We start from the raw sequence: 27863 nt of genomic DNA, 5'->3' as shown, positions 1-27863 counted from the left end.
TCATGCTACCTCAAGATTAGTCAAGAGAAGACCAAGTTGATGCACATTAACAACAGACAGGAAGGTGAACTTACAATTGAAGAAAAAGCAGCGCAAGAGGTAGATCAGTTTGTATACTTGAGGAGTGTTATCAGCAAGAATGGGGGAACTGAAGAGGGCACCAGTACAAGAATAAGAAAGGCGCAACAAGCTTTTGCCATGATACGACCAATCTCGGGTACAAAAGCCATTTCAACAAGAACCAAACTATGTATTTTCACTTCCAATGTGAAATCAGTGCTGTTGTATGGCTCGGCGGCGTGGCACGTTGTCCAGAGCAACACTAAGAGAATTCAGACATTTGTCAATAAATGCCTTAGACACATTCTCCAGCTAAATTGGTACGATAGAGTGCCAAACAAAACCTTGTGGACCAAAACAAATCAGAAACCAATGGAGGTCCAGATTAAGAAAATAAAATGGCGATGGGCAAGCCACATTCTGCATAAGGACTGTGAGGAATGCATCACAAGACAAGTGTTAGAATGGAATCCAAAGGCAAAAAGGAAAAAGGGACGTCCCAAACAAACATGGCGACGGAAGCTGCCTGGACGAAGTAAAAGCAGCTGGCTTAACATGGGATCAAATCAAGACTATCGCTAAGGATCACAAGAGATGAAGAATGACTGTGAAGGCCCTATGCTCCATTAGGAGCCCAAAGGACTGATAGATAGATAGATGCTTCCTTGTTTCTAAAAGCTTTCTTATCTTCTATACATCAGACCAGATACCTGAATGAGTTGCTAGAAACCTCCTTATCAGTAAAGTATTCATAAAGGACTGTATATGAGGGAGAGAGAGAGGGAGGAAAACTTTCATTTTGGGAATTTTTTTTCACCCCTGTTTATTCTATTCAGAAAAAGAATAGACAAATCAGTGACAGGTCAAATTTCTATGACTTGGTTTTATCAAATGTATCTCATATATTCTGATATATACATGTACAAATTATGTTACTGCATGTATATGTATGAGCATATTTTATATAAGCTTATAGGTTCTCTAAGTCATGATAATTTTATCTCATGTAGAGTTTAATGGTCTCCTGTTTCAGCAATTTAAACACTGTCTCAACATAGTTGGACAAAATCAAGTGCAGTTTTTAGCAATTAATTTCTGCAGTCAATAGTATCCTCAAACTGGGCAACTCCCCTTGGAACTGGGAGCCACAACAGAAAAGACTATGTGAGTGAAAGAGCAAGACAATTCATTAGACAATTCTGCAGCAGCTCAAAGTGGCGGGGGATGTCAGCCCCTGTTCCTGTGCTTCAATACTAATGAGAGTCATTGCATATTCATAACCCTAAATACAGTCAGCTTTTTATAAAAACTTTTGTCACCAAGGCTTCACGGCAAGTGCAAAGCATTGCACTCTTCATGTCGTGGCACTTCCACCAAGTGCAAGAGCAAGATTGATTGTTTTGCAATGCAGTTTGACAGGGAACTAAGGGATACTGCCCCAAGGGTCTTGAAACTAAGCTTAGTTTGATTACAGAGATCCAAGTAATCAAAGAAACAAAAGAGGGAAAAAGTGTTGTTGGGTTTGTTTGGGTTTTGGGCTTTCTTTTTTTTTTTAATACGGAAATGTGACAAAGATATAGCTTTGAGTGTGCAGAGTAATTATCTGTTAGGTGTTTAAAAGACTTCAGATCAATTTTTATCATGAAGGAAGAATGATAGGTGCTAGCTAACTTGTTCCCATGTTGTAGGAACACTGCTGAATGTCTTAATAGATATACTCTCTAAAACTGTATGAAGTTTCACGTCAATATCAATAGCAAAGATTAGTGAACTCAACCTGTCAGATATTAAAATCAGGTCTGCCAAGTGTTGTGCTACCCAGAATTCTCTTCTTGCAGGTTTCTTTTCATTTTCTTGTCAGTTTCCTCTTCTTTCCATAATTATTACTATTTTTATTATTCATTTTGAGAAACAGACCATCTACTGCACTTGCAGTCAAATCCTGAGGGTCCACAGCACTCGTAGCCTTTGACCTCTCAATACCTGTCTGCTGGGGCAGCTATTAGCATCCCTGGAGTCAGAAAAGGGAAACGTGTGTTTCAGCACCCACTTTGAAAAAGCCTTGAGCATTTTCTCACTCATAATGATACCTTCAGCTGGAATGCCTGCACATTCCCACATCTTTTGACAGGCAAGCAGACTATAAAATATACATAAAATTAAATAAAACAGGACATTAAAACAAAGGTTTCAAAAATCTGATTGCATGCAGGGTTGGGGGGTTTTAAACAATTTCCAAATGCAGGCACTCACACAAAATATCTTCCTGGCTCCAGATAAATCATGAAATATTAGTGTTAAGGAGGTTTCTCACGAAATTATTAAATATTTTAGTCATATGTATACAGACTTTGAAAATAGAGGAATCTTGTGGTTATGATTGATTGAGGTAACTGATTATCCACAGATATTTTAAGTGTTGAGACATTAAATTGTCAGCCATATCAGTTTGATTGCAGTAAAACATGAAAACATTGACTTTTGTCTAGTTAGAGAAATTTATTTTTCCCAGAATGACAATCCTTTAAGTAGAAACCAGGCAGCCTGCCAGCTCTCCATGTCATACATTGAAGTTTGCAAATGCAACCCATATTTTCAAATGTTTTTCAAGGTTCAATTAATGGTGCATAGGTCTTTTGCAAATAGTCTCGTAATAAACAGATTCCCAAACACTGCTTCAATCTTACTTAAGGCTTGTGTAGAATAGTATTTATTCATTATGAATACATGAACAGCATATATAGTGGTTTGCATTCAGGCATATAGGTAGTCATAGTTCTTCACTTATGTAAAACATTTCTCAGAAAGAAATGGTAACCCTCTTTGGACTGCAGCTATATGAACAAGGTTGATTAATATGTTTTACAAGTTTGAAGTAAATGCTCATCATAACTGTCAGTAAGCTGACAGCTTTCAAAAAGGGCCTTTGTTCCCAGAATGAGTAATTTGTATGATCTTCTTTAAGATACCACGTTCAGAACCTTAGAGGGAGAAGGTATTACATTCAAGTGAATTCCACTCAAAATGTGATTGCTGTTAAATCAGCTTTGTATTCTGTGTCCTTGATATACACACATTATTTGAGAGAATAGCAAAATGTTGGGGGAGAGGTTTATTTGTTGTGGCTTGTCAGTACACGTGTTCACTTCATTACACAAGTGTATTCATGGAGATGTGTACCTTGTTAGGAGAATCGCAAATATTTGATGCCACATATAAGATTTTTTTTTAAATAAAATCCAGGTACTGGGAAATTACACTGGATCATAATAATGATGTTTTTGGTGACTGGCATCAGATACTCAACAAGCTGGAAAAGCAGAGGGAAACAGATAGATGGATGGCTAAGTTAAATCTGGTGAACACAGGAGATCATCATATTTTCTCAAATGTTATTGTAAGTACTGTAGGTACATTAGTGTAAGAGTTGCTATAGTGGAGCAAGCCATTGGCCTGTCTAGTCTGAGACTCTGCCTCCAGAGAGAGCTACTGAGGTCCTTGTGAAAATAGAAAATGAGATAATCCGCTACTGACCAGCTGTGATTATACAGTGAGGTAGGAAATATTTTCTTCCTGACCCCTGAAGACAAACTGATACCTGCCTATTGTGATGCTAATTAATGTGCCAAACTTTGCTTTTAGTTATATAGCTGTATATGTGTAACACTACTCAGTTAAAAGAGTTACAAGAGTTACCCTAGTTACAGGTACAAATGCTGTGACTGTGCTGTCCTTTTACATTGTAAAGCGTCTGTCTGTCATTGCATTATGGGACTGAGCAAAATGTGCCCTTCACATTTTCCATGCCCCACTGAAGTATTCACCAACTTTTTTCTTTTGCAGACTAAGAACTTGATCTAAATCTATTAGAGCTTAACATCAATGAGCTTTGACTCAGACCCTCATTGCTTGTTTTTGTAGTGCGACCTCACAAGTAAGACCTGCCATGTTTTTTTCCATTTCAGTTGATCTTTTCTACTTCTGCCCTGTTTCTCATAAGTCAGGCATCCACAACTGGTTGCACACTTAGTACTGATGACCTGGCTTTGTTTGACATAAGATCGTGATAATATTTTCTGTCTTATTTTGCTGTTTACTATCCAGTCTGTTGTTCTGGGAGTGGAGAGAGTGTTTTGTTTTATTTTGTTATGTGTTTCTTTTGGGTTTTGGTGCTTGTTTAGATCTGCTGTTGTGCACTAGGCAGACATTTTCAGCAAGGTATCCATGATGTCCCCTCAGTCTTTATCATCAAACATTTTTCTAATTCATGACCCCAGCAATGCACAGAAGAAATTTGGAATGTAATTCTATTTTCCTTCCATTTTCTCAATTTATATTCTCTGCCAAACTTCTCCAACTTATTTAAATCCACCTGGAGTTTCCTAAAATATGTGGCCATGGTCCAACCATGTTCTAGAAAGATGAATTCAATAGGGGTCCACAAAGGAATAGGAGACCATCCATGCAAAGCAAATTGCAAGGTCAGAACCTATATTTATAAGCAGCTAAATCAACTTACTATCATTAGCCAACTTCATCAACTCACCATCAGCTTCCTCCTTCAAATCTTAAAACTGATAAGGATATTCAAACTGGGGGGCATTGTCAATAAAAACGAGGACTATTACAGGGGAAGATCTATGAGAACCATGAAGACTAGATTGATAGAAATGGAATAAAATTCAACAGTATAGAATGTAAGATCATGAACTTAGGGTCTAACAACAATAATAATAATTAATAATTAGTTACAAGCAGGGGGAAACCTCATCATTTGAAAGCAACAGAGGAATGAGATCTAGGTGTGGGGATTAATCACAAGATGACTATGAGACGCCAATGGGATGCGGCTATGAAAAAAGCAATGTGATCATAGGACACACCAGGCAAGTGATTTCCAACAGAGAGAGAGAGAGATGTATTAATGACATTGTACAAGGCACTGGTAAGACCTCATTTGGCATACTGCATACAATTATGTCCAACCATGTTCTAGAAAGATGAATTCACATTGGAAAAGGAGCAGAGAGGAGCTACAGTTTAGACCTTTCTGGTCTGGTACCCTCAGGACCTGACCAGTCCCAAACAAGGGAATTTGCTGGACCAGAGGAGCTACCCAGCTACTTGGTTCCCCAAACTACCTTCCCTCCACACTGCTGACCAAAGCTGCCCTCCCCGCCCCAGTCCCCGCTGGGCTGCTGTGGCCTGGCAGTGAAGACTGCATCAGCCCCAACACTGTTATCAGGGTGCCGTGTCCCTGGCTCTGACTCTGCTACCGGGGCTACTGCAGCTGCTGCATCTCCAACTCAGGCCCTGCTATCAGGGCTATCGCAGCTGCCACATCTCCAGCCCCAGCCCAGCTATCGGGGCTGCCACAGCTGCCACATCTCTGGCCCCGGCCCTGCTACTGCAGCTGCTGTGACTGCCATGTTCCAGCCCTACTACTGGGGCTGCCATAGCCCCTGCTGTGCTACTGGACTCTGAGCCTCCAGCCCTCTTGCCACTGGCGCTCCCAGCCAGGGCTTCCTGGTCTAGGAACACCCATGGTCCTGCTGCAACACAAATATTGCCTGAAGAGTGACTCCCAGTTTTGGGAGGTCCAACCTGTACTAGTATAATGAGAGGAATGGAGAGCCTATTTTATAAGAGGAAACTGAAAGAGTTGGCTTGTTTATTCTAACAAAAAAAAGGCTTCATAGGGATATGATGGCTCTTTACAAATACATCATGGTGGTAAATACCAGGGTGGGTAAAGACTATTTCAGCTAAAGAACAATGTTGTCTCAGGAACAAATTTGAATATGTTGTCCATGAACAAATTCAGGATGGAAATTAGAAGGTTTCTAACCATCAGAGGGATGTGGCTATGGTGCAATATCCTAATAGCAGTTGTGGGGGCAAACAACATAATTAGTTTTAATGGAAGCTGGACAAGTTTGAGTGCAATTGTATGACGAAGTTGCTTATGATTGTAGGAGACAGCAGTACTGAGGCTCACTTCCAGTTTGTTTTATGTTCCTAGAAGATCATGCTTCATGGTTTCAGCTAGACACCTACAGAGGTCAGGAAGGGATTTATTTTTCCTCCCCAATGTCTTCAGACTTGGGGATTTTTAAAAAAAATTCTTCCTTGGGATGACCATGGCTAGCAATGGGGCACTGGGACAGGTGGGCCAGGGCTCTGAGGTGGTACTGTGCATTCTACCTCTTTGATGCTTAGCTGGCTGGCTCTTTCTCACATCTTTAGGATCTAATTGATTACCGTACATGTGGTTTTCCCCCAGCTCAGATTTGTAGTTAGCTTGGGGTGGGGGTCACCTTCTTCTGTGGTGTGTGGGTGCAGGTCTCTTGGCATGGTTATGTGGGTATAGTTCATTTAATCATGTCTTTACCATTGTGGGAACCTCAAGCATTTTTCCACCTTGATCTCTTCTATCTTTAATTTGGTTGTAGGTTTTATTGTGCAAGTGCTGAGTGATGCTGGTGACCTGTGATACAGAAGAGGTCCGACAAGGTGACCTGGTGGTTCCTTTGGGCCTTAGACTCTACAATTGTATTAAGCAACACTGCTGATCCCTGTGTATACACTCACTATTATCTACCCCTCTCTCTCGGAGGAGAAACCATTCACTGTAAATCTTTGTTTCCCATCACTTTAACCAATTTTAATCCAAGTTAAGAATCTGTCCCTTTCTCAATGGATATTTATTTTCCTTACTGTTCTCTTATGATGGTCCTTCATAAAAATTTCTAAGAAATCCACATAATTTATGTTCACTATGCCACCTTTATTTGCTATATTATTAACTATTTCAAAGAATTCTAGCAAGACACACAAAAACAATTTTTCTTTGCAAAAGTTATGCGACTTTGAAACTATCATCTTATACTTTCCCAAATACTGTATTATTCTCTTCTTACTAGACTCTCAGCAGTTTGCCCAGGATCAAGGTGAAACTATAATCTCACTTAGCTCCTTTTTAAAAAATAGTTTCTATATTTGTGGTAACTCATTAGGAAGAAGGTGAGGGTTTTATGGGGGGTTGCAGGGTAGAATACATTGCATCTTTTCATCAATATCTTCACTACTTCAGACTTCTTTTGATTCAGAACTCTTGGATGAATATTGCCCAATCCTAGCCATTTACTACAACTATGTTTCTCAAATTAGCTTTCTCCTGAAATGCCAGTCTGTTAAGGCCAAATTCTTATTTCCTGTGAAAAGTGACCTTGCAATAGAAGTTAGGAAAAGCTCAGGGACAAGGTAGAAAAGTCATTAACAGGTTGGAGAGATGGAAACTAAGAAAGATTAAGTTACAAGTACATATAAGGTGGCTGATAAAGAAAATACATGGTAAACATTTGAAAGGTTGAATACCATGCAAAACAGAATCATTGCCATTAAAATATCAACCCTGAGGTGTCTTTACCAACAACAGAGAAGTAGTGCAGTCTCTCAGATATTCATGTGTAACTGCTAGTGAATGTTGACGTTTTAATGACAACCACTGTAGGAAAGTAAAAGGTTGTAATGGAATGAAATTAAGAAAAAGGAAGTAGAAGCTGAATGTTTAAAAATATTTCTTGCCAGTATAATCTATTGGACTGTGAAATAGTCTCCCAAGTTTATTGGTGAAATCCCCATTAGTTTAGGATGTATTAATCTATACTGGACACAATTCCAGTAAATAAATGGCAAGGAACAATCCTGCATTGGCCGGCAGATAAAGTGTGCCCTAATAAATATTTTCAATTTCTAATGTCTATGATTTTAAGAATGTCGCTACCATTCTCTAGAATAAAGACTAATGGGAAATAAATGAATATATAACTTCCCTGTTAATTCAGCCTCCCCCTTAATTACTCCCTCACCCTTAGGCATTCCAGAGGGCTTGCAGTTCACATTAGCTAGCTCCCTGCTTCTGATCTATTTAATATAATTATTTTTCTAGAGTTCCCTGGCTATTTTTAATATGTATAGCCTGTTCACAGTTTTTATTCTTGATTTCCATCTTACCTTTCATTATGCACATTCCAATCTATATATGATGTTCTATATGAATTTCTATTCATTAAAGTTTTTCGAGCCCCAAGAAACTACCATAATCCTCTTCTCCAAACAGGCCAGTATGACTTTCCTGATCGGCACCTTTTTTCTTTTTGATGAATAGTCCACAACACATGATCAAATATTCCTCTAGACAATGGGTTTGATTCATGACTGTGCTTTTATAGGGGGTTCACCAGCAGTATGATTCATCCCTGGAAGAATAAGGTATTAAACTCTGCCAGGTGTTCCATAAGAATCCCAGGAACAATCAGCTACCCTTATTGCTACACCAGGCTGCCCCTCTTTACTTCGCCTCCCAGGCAGTGCTCCCCATTGTCTGGCCTATTGCAAGTAGCTTCTTCTACTTCAATTTCCCCCACTCCTTCCAAGTGAACTTTAGATTGCCAAGGACCTAAAATCCATGTTCTCCCAGTAGAATCAACACAGGCTGCAAAATGGCCTAACAATTGAAGGATAGTAATGGCTAGAACTAGAGAAGAGGATCTGACTGGTACTAGCACATTTTCCTTTACCTGACTGGTGTATCATAGGGTAAGTCAAACAGATTTGCCAGGTAGGTAATTTTCCATTTTTAAATCTTTCTGTGGTTTCCAACATTTATACTTGCCCTTCTTTGGGCTAGTGCCAATTCTGCTCATAGTTATGAAATCTTTCTTTCCAAAGTAATCATCTCCACTTTCCAGGTAATTCTTTTGTGGCAGCTAACTTAATTTGCTATTGTACTGTTACCCAGTGAAGCACTTGCTTTCATCTCCTAAAATATACCATGGTTTACTGCCTTAAGAAGCAACAATTTCCAAAGTGTTAAATGCAAGAACCAGCTCCTCCTTTTTAGGTTCAAAAACAAGGTGCCAGCAAATCAGAAGTAAGGAATGTGTTTGTATCTCCACAACTGTATAAACTCCTTACACTATTTACCACTATTCACTCAGGGTATGTCTACACTGCAGAGCTATTTTGGAAGTATCCCAAAATAGTTATTCCACATCTATTGAAGCAATCCATTATTTTGAAATAGATTTATTATTTATTTATGTATCCATTATTTTGAAATAGATCTATTTCAAAATAACAGGCGGCTTATTCTGATGTCCTGATAACCCTCATTCCATGAGTTAAGGGGCATTTTGGAATAGCAAATTATTTTGAAATTTGGCGCTGTGTAGACAGTGCCAAATTATGAAATAAACAAATACGTTCAATTATGAAATTATGAAATTTCAAAATACATTCAAAATAAGCTATACAATTTGCGTAGTGCAAATTGTGTAGCTTAATTCGAGCGAAGGGGGCTGTGTAGATGCACCCTCACTCTGCTCTACTAATCCTCACTGGTATTCTGAGTCATGATGGTGGCCTCACCATTTACTCACAAAAACTTCAGCAGAAAATCCCAGAAAGCAATCCAGAACCCATGCCGTCATTCACAGTCTCTGATTTTAGACCAATGTTATCAGATTCAGTCACTCCTCCCGCTACATACCCCTTCAATATACTTTTCAGTTTGATCCATCTTGCAGGCAGTAGGGTTATATAGGTGACCTGATTGAGAGATCTGACATGTTTTCAGGCACTGTTTATGTTAACATTTGTTAGGGTATCTGGAACATACTGAAACAAAGTTTCTGGCTACATTTTGGGCTGTCCCAAGTGCATTGTATGTGAAGACTTATTTGCCATATTGTAAATGAGGGAAATCTCAGGTGCCTCTTTAATTTTAATGTTGCTCAAATAAATTAAAATAGTTGTTAAAGAAAAGATGAAATAAGACTATTTCCGGTTGCCCAGAGGAAGACAGTGACAAGCATTATGTTTGATGTAGCTTTTTGTTTTTCTTTTACTTTACTTAAAAACTGAACATTTGGATGAATGATGGATCTACGTGAGATCAAGTAATTAAAATCCATTCTGTTATATAACTGTTGCAATGCCACCTACTACGTTGACTGTAAGCTATAACCTGTATTTTCTCAACTCTGCTCTATTCCATTATCTTGTATATCTGACAGTCCCTTTCACTGTTAATTTAAGGAAATAACTGGCACTGGCAACAATTCCTTCTCTCTTATGTAAGATATTAGTAACTAAATATTGCTGTGAAAAATTTAAATTCCATGGAGGGCATGTCTACACATCAGATACTTGAGCTACATCGATTGTGCAGCTTAAGTCCAAATAGCTTATTTCAGCTTTTGGCACTGTCTATGCTGCAGGAATTCCGAGCTAGATCATTCTGCCTCCCACTTCCCTTACTCCTCGTAAAATGAGGGTTACAGCAGTTGGAGTAAGAAGTCCATCTCATCATTATTTCAACATTATGTCAAAATAACGGCTTGCTGCATAGACGCATTATTCCAGAATAACTCTGCTGTGTAGACATAGCCAGCAGGTTCAAAATCCCAACCTCAGAGAGAGGTTTTGAGTGAGGTTCAAAACCTCAGCCTCAATGAGGTTCAAACCCCAACCTCAGACCAAACCATATATTCATCAATATTCCAAAAGACTGATCCTACCAATCTCTGGGTTAGTAGTGATACACTGTAGTTAAAGGGGCACTGTCCTTTAACATGTGCAGAAGCATGAGTACCTATGTCGATATTTGCATTCGGTAGTGTAGATATAGCCAAAAAAAATTCACAAATTTGATTAAGCCAGGTGAGTACACACTGAAGCCAGGGAAAAAGGAGGCAACTAGGTTATGTTGGTGGCCAGCAGCAGCCAGAAGGTGTTGGCTGCCTTTTGACACCGTATGAGCAGGAAGGAACAAGGTGCTTCCAGCCATGGAGAAGTAGAGGGCAGAAGAGAAGAGAAAACCTCTGGAAAGACATGGGCCCAGGCATCCCTTCTCCCTCTCCTCCTCCACGTCTATAGGAAGCAGCTCCCTTCCCTTCCCTCCTTGTGCAGTGCCAAAAGGCTGCTGATAGCCACATTCTGATGTGAAGAAATCTGGGGAGGGTGTGACTTGCATGCCCACCCACGTGTTGGTTTAGGAAGATATGGTACCAGGAGAGGTGTGTCTGTCTCAGGGGCCCAAGCAGGGAGGGTCAGGACAGTTGGTCAGTCACCCTCCATATGAGAGATGTGTATGGGAGTGTGCATGTGTCACCCCTTCCTGAGTGAACCCTTAAGTCTTAAAGATAAGATATGAACAAAATCCAACTATGCAGTATTGCCGTTTAGCAAGGGCTCAGTAAACTTGATATTAATGTGAACTTTTGTACTGCATTGTTCTGATTGGTTGCTGTTGAACTCACCTGAACATGAGTAACTTTATCAGGTTAGGGTTAGGGTTCACTACTCTGTGCATCAGGTGTCCTATATTCAGCATAGGGAAATATGCTGACCCTAATATTAGCTCCAGGTACTATCTAATCCTATATGACAAAAAATGATCAATGTTAATCCAGCATATACTACTCAAAATAAAACTAGAAGTCCATTGTATACAATACCTGTTATTAAACTAAATTGAAAAAAATATAGTCATTTTCATACTGGAGAGTAGTTCTCAAAGGCTTAATTGTATTTTATTTTAAAATGAAAATCCTCATCCTGTAACTTCAAAATGTAGAATTAATTATATTTTCATTTTTAATAAAAAAAATTAAACAAGGAATCTAATTCAATTAGAAAAGAGCTTCCTCTGTATCCCATCTTCAGTGATTTTTATACTGCAAATTTCACAAGGATAGCCACAGAATTACTAAGAAAACAAAATAGCCTAACTGACCAGACCAAAAAAAAAATCTCTGGTCAAATAATATTAGACTGATGTAAACCCACATAAGAGGAAGGTCAAAAAGCAAAGATGACATTCCGTCTTTTACTAGTGTTGTTATGTCTAGTTTTTGAATTTTTTTTGTAATCTTTTGAATGAGACCTGTTCCAAATTCATGTACAAAAAAAAAAAAAGAAAAATCCCTTTCTTCCATAATTGTTTTATGAGTTTTATGAAAAGCATTACAGATCCATTTCTTTAATCATACATACAAAACCAAAAAAAATACAAATTAAGCTGAAGGTGCAAATATTCATAAATAAAAGTTTTGCACTCTTTTAAATCATTTTTATTATTTTTTTCTCTAGTGCCATTGCAGATTTCATAATCTACTCCAGAAAATCAAACAGACAGTTTCTTCTCTTAACACTCCTCTATGGCATTTTCCTTCAGTCTTGGCACAAGCAAAACTCCCAGGAAAAACAGAAAGACATATTTTCATAGGTTTTCCCTTTTGTTGCCATATGTAGTACATTGGCACCCATAATCAAGTAGATAGTTCATAATTTAATTACCCGATTCACATGTGCAGTTACCTATTAGCAGGTATAACTGTGTGTGTTGAGTGCATGCTAATGGGGCATGTTTAAATTTAGCTCATGCAAAAAGGCATTTGAAAAGTAGTCTCTCATTACTAGGATATTCTATATTGATGTTATTATTTTCCAGGTAGTTCTAAAAAATTGGTGACTATTACCCAATAAAATGCTACTAGATACCATGCAAATAGAGAGCACTATTTTATAATCATTCCTTAAGCAAAACTACTTCAGTGAGAGATTTTCTGTAAAAAGACTGCAGGATTGAGACCAGAGTTTTAATCCATCCATTATTCATATAAAACACACTTTGTAGGTTGTGCTTCTGGGTCTGAGGCATTTATATGCCCTTTTATTTTGTTTTATTTTTAGCAACTATGGTAACTACACATGTAGCACTATCCCAAATATTTAATTATTGTTCTCATGTTCTTTCATCTGGGTTTTAAAGACTTACATTTTAACATCTGTCTGAAAATCAGTCAAACCCAAGATCTGTAGCCAAAAGTTTAGCATACGACAGAAGCCTAAAACATAGGGTTTTAAAAAATCCAGTCCTGCTCTTCAGTAGCAAGTTACAGACTTGCAAATGAGCTCTTTGCCACACACACTTCAGAATTCCCAAATCTCAGCCCCATCAAAAGGAATATATTTCTCCCAACCTAGGAAGTTATTAATGCGCTTGTATGGCCACACAAGAGGAATGGGCAGTCATACCATTTGACGTGACATGATTTGCAATAAAAAAATTGTGGGCGTCACTGGGTTTTCCCCCATCTCTCTTATTCTGTTGGAGGGATTTCCATCATTGATTGGAAAATCCCTGGCCATTCTCATCATCAAATTTTGGTGAGACAGGAATATGTATTCTTTCCAGGGCAGACATTTTTCTTTATCTTCTTGTCTGATCTATGGAAAGCATCTGCCAACCAAGGCAAGAACAATGACTGTGGGCCAAAGCAAACATAGATTACTAGGTACAGAATAGTGATCAAATTAAAAGGCACGCAAGCCATGCAGCTCTCTGTGACTAGGAAGGAAACAAAACTGTCCCTTCCAAATAAGATGTAGCTTCCATGGGTGCAGGTCCACAGAATCTCTACAGATTATTTGCCATGGAGTTTCGATCTGCCTAATGTGTTTTTATCAATAGAATTAAAATTTAAAGATGAACTTCATACAAAGTCCAAAAAACAAATAGCTCCAGTTTCCCAAAGGGTCAGCCTGCTGCCCCCTGCTCTGTCATGGGGATTGAGGTTGACTAAGCAGGATTAAACCTACAATGCTGAACTCTTAAGAGAGAATCTTCACCAAGAAACAAGCAATACATTTTCTGCTGAAGTCCTGCATCTTTGCAGTGTTTTCTCCTTAAATATCTACCACATCACATCTCTGGCAGCTTTAATGACATGACCAAAGATATTTTGTTTTGTATCTTATTTTTGAGAAGCTTATGTAATAGTGTTTTCACATGGTATGTGGATATGAGAGGAAGTACTGTTGTGGTCTTTTAACCTGACTTTCCCTCTCTGGGTTTACTAGCATTTTACTGAATGTTATAATTGGCCTCATTTGGTTAATTATTGTGATTTTTTTCTGTTAAATATATTAAAGTGTTTCAAATATTCTGTTGTAATTAATTACTATTGATTATCATATCATTAAACATAGTGCTTTAATTGAGGAATGCCATTTTCTCAAAAAATTCAGAGATGATTCATTACACTTTGTTTACATACTGTAGTTTAAGAAGCTAAGCAATAAGAGGCAACAGAATTGCCATTCTTTTAATCCACTGCAGCTATATACTAACTAATCTGTAAATGAAGCAGTTGCACCATAGCCACACACTTTAGAATACTGCATAGCAATTACATCTGCTGTTCAATTGCAATAACAATGTAAATAATTAATCAGCAAAAAACTTTAATAATATCAGATCAAATATTGAGGTGACTAAAGACATTTTTACTCAGTTCGCACTCAGGTAAACATCCACTGTAGTAATTTAAAAGATTAAGTAAAGACTTTAGGATTTGGCTCAGTGCTAATAGATTTATTCTGATCTTTCTTCTGTGCTATTAGGCACTATAGGATGTCATCATCAGTTAATCAGAATGTTTGCTTTAATTCCATTATTTTATAACTGGAGTTTGAAGACATTTCCTAGAACTACAGATATTTTACTGGTTTAATCTCACAATAGGTATTAAATACAACTTTGCAATAAAGATTACCAGATGGAATGGCTTTAATTACTTTAGAATAAAGATGACGAAAAATTCTATTTACTACTACTTCTATAAGACTATGCATTTGTGAGGAGAAAAAATTAGCTTACTACATAAGGTGAAATCAGGCAAAACTTATTCAGGCAAAACTACTGCTGAAAGATAGTTTTGCATGAAGATATGTCTACACTGCAGAATTTTTTCAGAAAAATGGCCGTTTTTCTGAAAAAAAATTTCACTTACATCCACACTGCAATCATGTTCTTTAAAAAAAATATTGAAAGAACAGAGGGGTTTTTCTGATATTAGTAAACCTCTTTCTATGAGGAAAAAGCCTTTTTCCAAAAGAGCTTTTTTGGAAAAAGGTATGTGTGGACAGGGAAAAGGGAGTTCTTTCAAAAGAAGAGGAAAGAGGAAAAAGCACAGGTGCCCTGGTGGCCACTCCATCCATAGTAATCACAACTTAAAAGCAAAATAACGTCCATCCAGTGTGGACGCTATCTTTCAAAAAAGCAGATTGATTTCTCCATGCACTTTTGCTGTGTAGACGCTCTCTTTCAGAGGAAGTTTTTTCAGAAGATCTCTTCCAGAATAGCTTCTTCCGAAACAAGCCTACAATATAGATGTAGCCTGAGTAAGGTGTGAGTAAGGGCTGCAGAATTTGACTCTGAGACTAATTTGCCGCTGAACAAAGAATAAGGGAGGCAAACAAGAGAGTTCATTTCTTCTAGCATGACAGATATGTTTCTACATTACAACTATATTGAGTTGGCATTAAAATGCTACTGTCTGTAGGACATCACCACTGCATTTGCCCAACCTCTATCCATGTGAAAAGTGAGCTCTTGGCCAGAACACTGAATGATTTATTTAAAAAATATACCTCAGAGCCTGTAGATTAGATGGTTTGTAACATAGCTACTATGGCCCAAGCATTTTGCATCTGATTCAAAGAAAAAGAAATTTGTGGTTTTGACTCCAGAATTAACCCAATTATGTATTATTCAGGATGTATAAATGTAAATAAAAGGTAAATAGTACAAATTAAGTCTCTCTGAGCTAAGAGGCATTGAATGTATGATGCAACAGTGACCCTGGAAGACCAGTACCAACTCACACCAAGTTCCCTAGCCAGTTTTCCCTGTAAGCTGTGCACTTGTGCCCATCGGATTAGCAGAGCACCCACAGCTAAATTTTTGTTTTTACTGGAGTTGCACATTTGCCCAATCCTCAGTGCACATAGAATGTATTCTGTACATGGATGGAAAAAAACTGCACATGAATGGAAAAGATTAGAGGGAACATTGCCCTTAGCCTCATTGAAAACCAACAAATGCATAGCTGGAAAAGAGTATGTCTCCCTTGTGTGTTCATCTTGTTAAAATAGGTATTGGACTTATGCGGTTTTCAAATTGGGGTACATGTATCCCTGTCAGAGTGTATGTGAGAAAAATCCTTTAACAGCAGACAATGCATCAATGTTATTCCTTTCAGACCTTCTTTCCTATTCTCATAGGTATATTATGAACCTATCTCAAATGGGGATACATAATAGTCCATATTATTTGGAAAGAGGTACACAACCTAAGAGTTTAAAAAACACTGACATATCAGTGCGCATAGCGTTTAGACATTATGAAATGAACCATGATATGTCATGCTTTAAAGTAATACTTAGGTGTCTGCTCTATAGCTGTAAAATGTTGGCTCTGAAACTATTCACCACACAGGAAAAAATGTTTCTAATGCAAAATGCTGGACTCTTACAGAAGGTGTTATCTGCTGCCCATCAGTAAGAATCCAAATGGATCATTGTAGAACGAATACTTTGTTTCCACCCAGCCTTGAAAAGGATACAATGCCCTCATCCTATCACAGCTTGAATTCTGGGGGAAGGGAACAAAATGCCTTTTAAGGAGAATGTATTATTCCTATGCTGCTTGTTCGGAGGAATTTTAGTACAGGAAGTCACGGAAATGATTGCTATGACAGTTTGTTTGTGACCGATCAAATAAATTAGAGATTTTACAGATAAAGGATGAACCAAATCAGCCATGATAATAATAGACAGTAAATAGTGCTGTTGATGAGGAAAAACTCATATTGCAGGTGGATGGTTAAAAGTTTATTTTGGCTATAGATTCAGCATACTGAGAAAATCTGTTCTGTCCACTAATGCTTTCTACTCTAAAGTCACTCTGATGTGGTGACTGGCTCTAACATCCAGGAAGTAGTAGCAGCGAGTTACCTAGGCCCATGGTGCGTGGACTCCAGGAATATTCCTGGCCTAGGGCCTCAGCTGCAGCAAAGTTTGCATCCAGGTCCCTCCCCCACCCCACCTGCAATCCCCACACACCTTCTCCAATGCATTCCCACCTACCCCAGCTGATTTAAAATGGCCATGAGGCCCCATTGCCACTACCAGAATCACAGTGGGGCTAGAATGGCTTCCTATCTGCTCACTCCACAGGGTTGCAAGCATGGCCCTGTGGCCCTACGGGTGGTGGCTGTCTCTGTGTGCTGTCCCTGCCCTAAGCACCTCTGTGGCCAATGGGAAGCTGAGGGGCGGTGCCTGCAAGCAGCAGTGTACGGAGAACCTCTTGTTTCCCAGCCCCACTAGAAGGGGATTTCCCAGATAAGAGCCACACCCCTGATCACCTTTCCACCGCACCCTTCCCACATCCCACTCCCTCCTAGAGCCTGTGCCCCTCCACCTCTTGCACCCCACCCTCTGCCCCAGCCCAGAGCCTGCATGCAGCACCCAGATTCTATCCCAGAGCCTGCACTCCAGAGCTCCTCTCCTCCCACTCCTCCCCTAGGAACTCAATGCCTCCTACACCCTGTACCCAATCCACCGCGTCAGTCCAGAGCCTGCCCTCTCCCCAACCAAACACCTCCTTTAGCAGGTGGTGGCAGAGGGAGCTTAGATGAGGGAGAGATGTGGGCTCTGGGCATTCTGGGTACCACCAAAATTTCTGTAAATCTGCCACTCCTGGAAGTAGTCTGATACTACAGCAAAAGACCCTCTAAAACCCAACACAAAGAGTTTGATGAAAACATGCTGCACGTAATTTATACTGGAAAACATGTTGAGCCCAATCAACTTGTCTAGTTATTTACATCAGTGCAGTGTGGGTGACACAGTACCAAATCAGTATGATGGTATGTATACCCAATTTACATTAATAGAAATGATGATTCATAGAGGTTAGATCCATCAATGGCTATTAGCCAGGATAGGTAGGAATGGTGTCCCTAGCCTCTGTTTCTCTGGAAGTGGAAGACAGGGAGGGATCATGTGAGGATTACCTGTTGTGATCCCTCCCTCTGGGGCATCTGGTGCTGGCCACTATCGGCTGACAGGATACTGGGCTAGATGGATCTTTGGTCTGACCCAGTATGGCCGTTCTCATGTTCTTATGATACAAGCTGCAGAGCAATAAAAATTAGGCACATTGAACTTATTAAAATACCCAAGAAAAGAAATCATGGTTTTCTGGAGCTCCAAGCTAAGTATATTTTTTCATAAACTTACATTTTCTGGATCAGGAAAATATATTACAAAAGGTCCCCTATAGCCAAGAAAAAAGCATAACACACAAATAAAAATATGTGGAAGAATTAAGGAAGATGTTAAAATTAGGGTTCTATAAATCAGATCTGTGGCCATTCTTTTCTTCATGCTATTTATTAGGAAAGGTGGGGGTCAGGGTTTTCTAGCATATTCCTTCTCCAGAATTTCTTCTAAAACTGCTACATTATCCCTCTCTTCCTGCTACAAAGAGTTTCACTGTTGTTATCTCTCAGGCAACTCTTTCTTAAGATAAAGGATGAAGATGAATGGTCAGGCTGCTACCACTACTGGTAGTGTTCAACAGTATGATTGCCTCTTCTCAAGTTAGCAACCAACGCTTACACTGGGCTGCATATAAAGAGGTGTGCATTTTATTGTGCAGTCCAAAGAATCCAGAGCTGTGAGTCCAGGTAATAATATACTCTTGTCAGTTAGTGGACTAATTGGATTTACGAGAGAGGCTTTGATCATTTTTTCTGTCTTTCATTATGTTTGACATTCTGGAGATTGAGATTTGTTAATGTGGCAAGGGAGGGAGAAGATGAGACTTCCCCAAGACTCAGAAACTTATATCTCATTTGCACTTATTTGTGTGTTGGCATGTAGTAGTATGATGTAACTAATTACAATGAAATGAGCCTTATGTACAAGAGTGGATGTTTAAGCCATTATATCATAAACATATATTTAAATGAACATGCATTGATATCAATGGCCTAGATTCTCTGCTGTAGCAAAGATCAGGCTTCCTGGTTCTTGGACCAGATTCTTTCTGGCTCCACTCCCAGTGGAAGTTAAAACACCTGAGAGCTTCTCTTATATATGTTGGGGATAGCCAGGGCACAACAGGATCTAGCCAGCCCCTAAACACACCCTACTCCCAACATGCCAAAAGGGAGAAGATGTCACAGAAGCTGAGTATGCCAGCTCTGAAGAGCCCTGCACATCCTGTGGATGAGGATACCAATTTAATATCCATACAGGGCTCTACAGTTCTGCACCAGCTGAAAGCATCCCCCCTTTGGAATAAGGAATCACAGCTGGCTGCTTACCTGCTAGCTTACTCTTCCTGCAATCTAGTAAGTGTAGTTGAACCCCAACAGACCCACATGATTGGCCAAACCACCTCATTGGCTAAAGGGATCAGTTGACTTCCTCAAGATCATCAGCAGCAGGCACATCTGGTTGCCAGAGCATTTACCCATGCTTGCATCCTGTGCCTGATTGTTTCCACCCAGGGCCAGCCCGAGGTATTCAGCACATGCGCAGGCCCACCTGTGGGGAGCGATCCCACCCCCCTAGGGTGCGCAGGCCCACCCACGGGGTGCACGGCGCATGCGCGGCCCGGCTACGGCCATTGGCGCACAGCCCAGGGCCTGCCCCCGGAGTGCACGGCGCAAGCATGGCCCAGTCTGGCCCAGCTGTCACTTCTGGAATGCATGCCGGGCCGTGTAGGGTACCGCGGACGTGGGGGGAAGGGTGTTGCTGGCCGGCGCCGCGGAGATGCGGACGGGCCAGCGCTGTGGGAGCCGGGCACGCGGCGCCTGATGGCAGCTGTAAGGGATGCCTCACACCCCTTACAGCTGCCATTAGACGCCCCCCCCCCATCAGTTGGCACCCTGGGCAGCTGCCTGGCTCGCCCATGTCTCTGGCTGGCCCTGTTTCCACCTCTACTGTAGGTAACCCAGCTCTGACACTAGACTCCATTCACGTCTTCTGCTCTAAGCGTTGGCTCTAGTTTCTCACTGCTCCACTGCTGTTTTAATTACTAGACACAACCACCCCCATCCTGGGACAAGGACACCCCCATGCTGGACAAATTCTCAGCTGACCAGATTCAGCTGGTTTTCAGCCACTTTGCATCACAAAAGGAGAAGAGTTTTGTTTTCAGGAACCAGGCTTCTGGTACTCTACATTTCTAGAAGTGATGCCTATAAAATGTGCACTAGGTTACATCACCACTGCAGATTTCTGCCAAAGTCAGAAGTTTTAAATTTTGTACGACCCTGAAGAGCCATTGTTAGATACATCTTATAAATGATTAAAAGATTAGATTAGATAAAGGACTCAATTTTGCACTCAGATACAGAGACAATTTGGTAATGGATTCACTGTAATGAAAAACCTATCTGCTAATGCTGTCTTACTGGCAGTTTTACCTGGGTTCAGAATTGAAACCACATACTCACTTACTAACTCAGTATTGCCCAAAGAGTGGGACATGGCCCCCCTTGGGGTACATGGGACTAACAAGGAGAGAAACATAAGAAATGTATATATAAAGAGGAGTACAGTAGGCCTTTAACTCTACACGCCTGTGTTGGGGACTACCAGTGTGCAATTGCTTTTCTTTGCTTTATGTGGGGCTTAGTTTTCCAAATCTTTATCCCATGCAGAGGGCATATAGGTAGCACTGTATTTCTAGCCACTGCAGTACAGAACATTGCAAAATAAACAAATAAACTTTTTATGTTGTATATTAAAGTTTCTGGTACTTTGTCCTCCCCACAAAAATTACATACACAAAATATGGAAATTTCAGACAGTGATAGCAATAAAAAATTCTGTTTTTCTTTTTTACTTACTTGGTGTTAACTTAATGATATGTGACATTGCTATCAGTACAGTGCAATAAAAATGAAATGGTGCCCAATGAGCACAGACACTATGGAAATTTCAAATGACAACAGCAACAACAAAAATTATATTTTCTCTTTTCTTTCTTATATCCTTTGCATTAACTTAAGGATATGTGACTTTGCTATCCATGCACTGCAGTAAAAATGAAATTGGTGGCCAATGTGCCTAGACAGAGCCTTTAAATACAACAAAAATAAAATTATACTCCTTTGCATCATGTAAAGGATACATGATGTTAAGCACAAATTTCCCTTCACTGCCACATCAGAAATAATGTGCCAGCTGAGAACCTATATTTCTTGTCTCATCAAGAGCAACAAAAAATGTAATTATGGACATTTTTTCATCTCTGTTCTTTTTATAAACATTAAATATCAGGTTTTAAAACAGTTTTACATATATATTAGATTCATATTGTGTTTACACATTTTCCTAAATGAATGCATTTATAGTAACATGTTTGTGTCTGATGTTACTCATATAAATAAAAATATACAGTCATTTTATGGGATAATAGGCAAACAGACATCTGCATGCAACATTTCCCTCATTAGATGTTATCATGTTCGCATATTTTATGACTTTGCTACAAAATACAATGTGCTGATCTGAAACCTCTTTAATATAACTTATGTATATTAACAACCAAAATGCTTTATCTGTGTTTGGAGAATTGTTTAATAAAGGATTAGTTAACATTGCTATATCATTAGACAGTGTGACCTAGAGGGATAAGCCTGAAGATATAATGGGAGCTAAGATAGTGATTCTCAGACTGAGATCAGTGAACTATTATTGCTTCACAGACTACTTGCTGGTGACCAGTTAGCTGCTGGCTGGTTACAGTAGGCTGACTGTCCTTGTTTCCAGATGAGAAATTGCATTTTATATGTATTATATACAAGTACTTTCCTGGCACTACTTTTCTATGTAAACAATTTCTGTAATTGAGATCACATGGGATTCTGAAGGGAAGAGTCCACAAGAGAATCCCTGTGCTAACATGTGGGCTATGCTGTTAAATGAATATGAGAGATCTCGGTCTAGATGAATGTACACAGGATGGGTAACTTTTAATCTAACCTCTCTTCTGCCACTAGCCTTGTCATGTGGCTTTGGACAAGACATTTAATCTTTCAGCCTCCGTTTCTTCATCTATATAATAGGGGTGATGATTCTATCTGTCTACCCCATAGTGTTTTTACTTGGAAAATTAATGGATGTTTCACAGCTTTTGGAAACTGTAAATAGTTAGGCATAATTGTGCAGTATAAATATAAATGTTAATTATAATTGTCATTATTAGGAAATATTCCTGAAAAGCAGTAGTATATATAGAGGCCAAGTAGCCATTGGCAAAATTGGCTCAAGGATGCACGCCACAAGAAGAAGTAAAGAAACAGGTGAATATAGATGATGCTATAAAATACATCTGGCTTCATAGTATTGAAAATTAATAAAGGAATTAGAAATGTTGCTAATCTGTAATAAGAAACCCTGGCTGAAGTTACATATGCAGCTAGAGTGCTGGCAAATCATTCCCCATATGCAGCATGCATGCCAAACTGTTGCACCTGAAACTACTAGGAACAGGATCTACAAGCTGGTTAGTCTGCAGGAAGTGCCTGTTCAAAAGGTACTTAATGATACTAGCTATGAATCATATAGTAAAATGTATCTCTCCTAAACCACCAGTGGTTTTACTTGTGATTGGTCAAAATGTTACATTATAAAGATCCAGGATTTGACAAATGAATGAATAACTGAGAAGTTACTCTTTTTTCTTTACTTTCTTAAATCCAGCAACAAAATGATTTTATCAAAGAGCTGCTCTTTTCAGAGGGAGGCCTGCTACAGCTTACTCTAGCCTTGCTGTTTGAATAAAAATCATAGCTACTGTCATTTAAATAATCTGTTTAAAAGCTATTAAGTTTCCCTAATGCTCATCATTTTTAAATGGCTCTTAGTTTGATTCATGAACAATACATGAAAAGCACATGATTTATATGGCCAATCACTTAGTAAAAATGCAATTTTTATTAAGTGGGTATTTCAAAAAGGCTATCAAACTGGGTAAAATCCACTATCTCTTGTAACATTTTGGCATATCTTTTAAAAAATATTTATGCCTTAAGGGTCAACTTTTCAGAAATCAAAACTGGCAAAGGAGTTTGAATTTTCACAGGAGATCAAGGAGCCCACAGGAGCTGAAAGATATTATATAGATAATTGTAAAGATCTTGATATGGAGCAAGTGCTTTGGAAGTTCACTATGACATTTTGCTATCAACCTGACAGATTTAACTGAAATCAGAGCTCACTACTTCATCGTGAGATCCATAATGTATAAACATTAGTCCTTCTGAGCAAAGAATAGACTTAGTATTAATGAGAAAAAAAATTGGACTGCTTAAGTACTGAGAACTTAGTCCACTATATTGTAAATTGTTATTAGTATATTGGTAGAAAGGCAGCATAATCCAAAATAATGCATGTGGAGCTGAGAGCCACTTAGTTCTACTCCTGAGTTGACTTGGTTTGTGGTTTGGTAGGTCATTTTCTCTCTTTACCTCTCTCAGTTGTCCATCTGTAAAATAGGGATAAAAATATGTTATTGCTTACCTCGCAGGGATGCTGTGATGATTGATTAGCTTGACTAATTTTCCAGACTATAAAATATTGTTTCCTAGAGTCATAATGATGTGAATATGGTAATTGCAATGACATTTGTTTAGCATTGTGTAAGCTATATTGTAAATATTCCATTGCTACATATCTACAGCAGATATTGAAGTGATGGGTGAAACAAATATGACCATTGTTAACTTTTCAAATAAATCATATCATGCAAGCAAAGTAATATGCTCAGAATCCAAAGCATTGTTTCTGCTGTGGTATAAAAGAGGCTGGATTATGCATTTCAGTGTCAATGTGCTTAGATCTGCTTAAAGAAGAATTCTAAATTATGGTAAGTATTTAAACTGATAAGTACAGATTTAAAATGGGCTACAATAGGATTAATGAATGAATATAAGGGTCTTATTCTAACAAAATTGTAAATAGGTAACATAAAAAGTAAGGATACAATTGTTAAGTTGAACACAAACTACACCTCCTATAGAATGGTAAGCAGTAAGTGACAATGTTTGAAGATGTTCTTTTTTATGTCTGTAGTGATTGCCAAAAATCCAGGCATCAGTAGAATTCCAGTTATTCAGTTCAGGAGGTTTTCAAGTCAAAATTCCTCTACTTTTCCAGGATTTTTAAAAATCTTATTTAAGCTTTTTTATAACAGGGCTTCCTGCAATTTATATTACAATTCATATACCTAAATAATTCCAGTACAATAATTCAGTATGATTAGTATGATTAACATATTATATGAAACAACAAGTAGTCCTGTGGCACTTTAGAGACTAACAAATATACCTCATGATTTCATATATATTTGTTAGGCTCTTTGAATAACTGCCCTTATTTCAAAATAAAAAGCAGAGCATCCACACTAACAAGCAGTTATTTCAAAATAAGGGGCTGGTTATTTTGAAATAACAACTCCTCCTTTCCACAAGAAAGAACACTTATTTTGAAATAGTTATTTCAAAATAGCAGTAGTCTGGGGATACTCCACTGCTACTATTTCAAAATAACTACTCTCCAGAGTCATTCAAAGTAATTACTCCCCCAGTGCTTCCTGGGGCTCTAAGTCAAGATAGAGTGCCCGCGTTAAGGGAGCCTGCCTCAGACTAATTTTGAGGCTTCCCTGTAGTGTGGACATGCTATTTTAAAATAATTATTTGGGGAGTTTTTATTTTGAAATAATTTCCTAATGTAGATATGCTCTAAAGTGCCACAGGACTAATAATTGTTTTTAAAGTTACAGATTAACACAGCTACTCCTCTTAGAATCATAGAATCATGGGGCTGGAAAAGACCTCAGGAGGTCATCAAGTCTAGACCCATGCCCAAAGCAGGACCAATCCCAGTTAAATCAACCCAGTCAGGGCTTTATCAAGCCGAGACTTAAAAACCTCTAGGGATGGAGATTCCACCACCTCTCTAGATAACCCAATCCAGTACTTTACCACCCTCCTAGTAAAATAGTTTTTCCTAATATCCAACCTAGACCTTCCCCACTGTAACTTGAGACCATTACTCCTTGTTCTGCCATCTGTCACTACTGAGAACAACCTCTCTCCATCCTCTTTGGAGCCTCCCTTCAGGAAGTTGAAGGCTACTATCAAATCCCCTTTCAGTCTTCTCTTCTGCAGACTAAATAAACCCAAATCCCTCAGCCTCGCCTCATAGGGCATGTGCTCCAGCCCCCTAATCATTTTGGTTGCCCTCCGCTGGATCCTCTCCAATGCGTCCCCATCCTTTCTATAGTGGGGGGCCCAGAACTGGATGCAATACTTCAGATGTGGCCGCACGAGAGCCGAATAAAGGGGAATAATCACTTCTCTAGATCTGCTGGCAATGCTCCTCCTAATGCAACCTAATATTCCATTCACCTTCTTGGCTACAAGCACACATTGTTGACTCATATCCAGCTTGTCATCCACTGTAATCCCCAGGTCCTTTTCTGCCAAACTGCTACTTAGCCCTTTGATCCCAAGCCTGTAATAATGCTCAGGATTCTTCCATCCCAAGTGCAGGACTCTACACTTGTCCTTGTTGAACCTCATCAGATTTCTTTTGGCCCAATCCTCTAATCTGTCTAGGTCGCTCTGGACCCTATCCCTCCCCTAGCTTAGTGTCATCCGCAAACTTGCTGAGGATACAATCCATCCCCTCATCCAGGTCATTAATAAAGATGTTGAACAAAACCAGCCCTAGAACCGATCCTTGGGGCACTCTGCTAAAAATCAACCACCAACCTGACATCAAGCCATTAATCACTACCCATTGGACATGACAGTCTAGCCAGCTTTCTATCCATCTTACGGTCCATTTATCCAATCTATATTTCCTCAACTTGCTGGCAAGAATATTGTGGGAGACCGTATCAAAAGCTTTGCTAAAGTCAAGGTATATCACATCCACCGACTTTTCCATATCCACAGAGCCAGTCACCTCATCATAGAAGCTAATCTCTTAGACATATTGTACTCCATTTTGGAAAATGATGTTACTATTATTATTGAGTTAATTAGACCCTTAATATGTTCAATAAAGCATCCAGAAACATAAAATATCTTACCAGATATTCCTCTTTATAATCCACAGTCCAACTATCAAGTATTCCTTTCTGTAATCCCTGTAATCCTCAATTGATGTAGGTCAGTAAAACACAGTGGCTAACCCTCATTTAATAAAACTAAATCTAGATTTCACATTAATTATTTTTAAATTTTTGGTGTATTTTCCTCTGTTGTTCTTTTACTGATGGCATACCAATACTACAGTCACAGCACCTGCTTGTAGATCAAGATGGAGACCTTACTTTTACTAGCTATGAATCAAGGTACACCAATCAACTCAGACACATTTAAAACAATATTGTGAAAGTCAAGACTCAAGATTATTGTCTAAGTACTGAAATCACATTTGTTCATTAATGTTTTCAGCCACTGTATTAGCAAGCAGTGTTACATCTTTGCATGCTATGAAAGATAACAATGCTGGGTTTATATTGCCCAAATAATCAATTAGCCTGTTTTCTCTTTTTGATTATAGTTCATTTAAGGGGAAAATGTTACTGCATGCTTTCAGAATGTTTTATGTGTCTTTGGCTGATAGAACACACCAAATGTTTGACCCATTTATTTGAGCAGACATATTAAATAATGCTTTCCATGTGAACATGTATGTCATAAATTTGCAAATCTCTTTAAAGTAAAATAAATCTGTGTATTTAAAATGGTCTTTGTTCAAAGCCATCTTTTTTTTCAAATAGTCATAAAGGAAACTGTGATTTGTGCTGCATGAACAATGCCAGCACCATCATTTTAATGTTATCCATATGGGCTTCTAATAATAGATAAGAGACTACACTTGTATTGTATGTCTTAGAGACATTTAAAACCTTGATAAGGAAAGGCTGATTTCATTGGTCCCACAGTTAAAGGAAAGCAGACCCTAATTAAAACAATTCTGTTCTGAATTAACTACTTTGACATGTGCTAATTGACAGTTCCTGTGAAATGGTTCTAATTAAAGTCAATATGTCTTTTTCAATTAAAAAGAAATTAAGAATATACTAATATACATTAACAACTTAATCTGCCTTCAATATTCCATACATCAGTTGCTCCCTCCCCCCGCCACACACACACACGTACAATGTTATTGGAGAGCCATCTGACATGCATCTTCTACTGTTTGGTTATGGTATCTCATTATTACTCCACAAAAACACAGAGAATGGTGAATATCCCCTATAGCAAAGAAGATAACCTGCATATACTTTAATTTGTGCAATCCCTAAGCTTTTTAAGGGTAAACCTTGGCTGATTAAGGGTAAACCTACCTTTTCCGGGGCAGAGTACAAGGACATATTTAAAAGGGGATATTCTTACTAATTGCAAACTAGGGCAAGTGTTCTCAGTGATTTAGAGCTTTTACTACAGGACTTGGAGGTAATTGAATACTTTTGGGGAGAAAAGAAGCTGGTTGTGTTTTTCTTCATTTGGTGCAAGGAAAAGCAAGATCTTGATTTGAAAAATATACAACAGAAAGCATCTTTCTCATCATGCTGTTTCACAAGTGAATCCATGGTGGCATTCCCAGGTGAAAATGCTTTCTCATTATATATGTACAAGTGAGCTGATTGGTGCCTGCAGGGAGGGCCACCAAAGAGGCACAGTGAGGAGGAATGTGGAAGTACTCCAATTAGCAATTACATTTTTGGCCGGGACACAGGTGTGCGGTGCACCTCAAGTCCTATTGTGAGTCAACTATGGTTAGAACTTCCCCAATATTGTCCAGGAGAATACCCTGTAGCTATAGCCACAAAATTAATTATTGAAATG

The 27863-nt window shown here is 38.9% G+C and overlaps 1 long non-coding RNA gene across 3 annotated transcripts in view; it reads right to left on the bottom strand.

The window, feature by feature from the left end:
* Positions 1-27863, bottom strand: part of LOC149524169 (uncharacterized) — a 100335-nt gene that overhangs the window by 9367 nt on the left and 63105 nt on the right. The window contains exon 6 of one of the 3 annotated variants that reach the window (XR_016349910.1): positions 19259-23479. The exons of 1 other annotated variant lie outside the window; for it this stretch is intronic. This is a non-coding gene — a long non-coding RNA (uncharacterized LOC149524169). Of the gene's footprint in view, positions 1-19258; positions 23480-27863 lie in introns of those variants that run through there. One more of the 3 variants, XR_016349906.1, reaches the window with a different exon arrangement.

This window comes from Pelodiscus sinensis, chromosome 6 (assembly GCF_052426305.1).
Source record: "Pelodiscus sinensis isolate ZL-2025 chromosome 6, ASM5242630v1, whole genome shotgun sequence".
In the NCBI taxonomy this organism is placed as follows: domain Eukaryota; kingdom Metazoa; phylum Chordata; order Testudines; family Trionychidae; genus Pelodiscus; species Pelodiscus sinensis.
This window is presented reverse-complemented; position numbering and strand designations above follow the sequence as displayed.